This window comes from Sodiomyces alcalophilus, assembly GCF_042370955.1.
Source record: "Sodiomyces alcalophilus JCM 7366 unplaced genomic scaffold ACRALscaffold_2, whole genome shotgun sequence".
Lineage (NCBI taxonomy): Eukaryota > Fungi > Ascomycota > Sordariomycetes > Glomerellales > Plectosphaerellaceae > Sodiomyces > Sodiomyces alcalophilus.
Genome location: NW_027263533.1, coordinates 1,473,311 through 1,474,323, shown reverse-complemented (window position 1 = coordinate 1,474,323; position 1,013 = coordinate 1,473,311).

Here is a 1,013-nt window from a genome sequence, read left to right as displayed (position 1 = left end):
TTTCTTCCCAAGAAAATTTGCAAACCTCTGTCGTTTTTCCTTTTTGTTCTCGATGGAAGGTAACGTACTCGACCGAAATGCAGCGCACTGCGGCGTCCAACCTGGTACAGTAACGTCAAAGCCAGGTGGTGTCATTCAGCCAGTCGCCCGGCTTGGTCCACTCTTCCCGCTTTACGTACGTTGTATGCCTAGTTGCCTAGCCCGGTGCGCACTGCGCCGTTGGGGTGCTTATGACACCCGTCTCCTCCATCGCCATTGTTTCGCAGAGGCATGGGAAGCAGACGGTCCTCTGGCTGGCTGGCAGGACGCCAGGGCGCTGTGAATCCGGGTCGTAGACGACATGACCCATCTCCAGTGATACCAACGAATACCTACCGGAGCACAGACTGGTTGCCTCGAAGTGTTGGAATTTCAGAAGAACGAGACTCTAACCACAGGCCAGCAAATGAAATCAATCAAGGGGATACCAAAATGCCAGAACGACGCTGAGGACTTGGTTACCGAGGGAAGGTTGGTATGCTCTCTAGCTGCCACAGACTACCGACTACTAGCTATTCTATCCGGTCTTAGATACGCCATGACTTCTGTATCCAACTTTCAAGTAGCTCACATGCTCTCAGTCTCCGAGTCTTGATACAACAGCGTCTGTGCCTCATATGAAATTACCCTACCTAGAGACGTCGGTTGTACTTGAGAAAGCAATCCAGCATTAGGCAGCGTCGTCCGAAAAGGGTGCATCCGTACCAGTGTAACACGCCTTCGCAAGTTTCTGTCGCCCTACGGACCGGATCACCATGCACTATAGGCTCTGTAACCGTGCATCCCACTTCCAGTCTGACAGGCAGCCTGCCTTGGGGTGGCACGACATGAGATATTCCGCAGTCCCGAAACTATCATCATTGGCACAGGGACCGTTGCCCATATACGAGGCACCGAGAGACAGCTCCGTGACGCCCCAGATTCCAAATTCCACCTCTACTCGCCGCTCGGTTACGCGTCTACACAGTAACAGG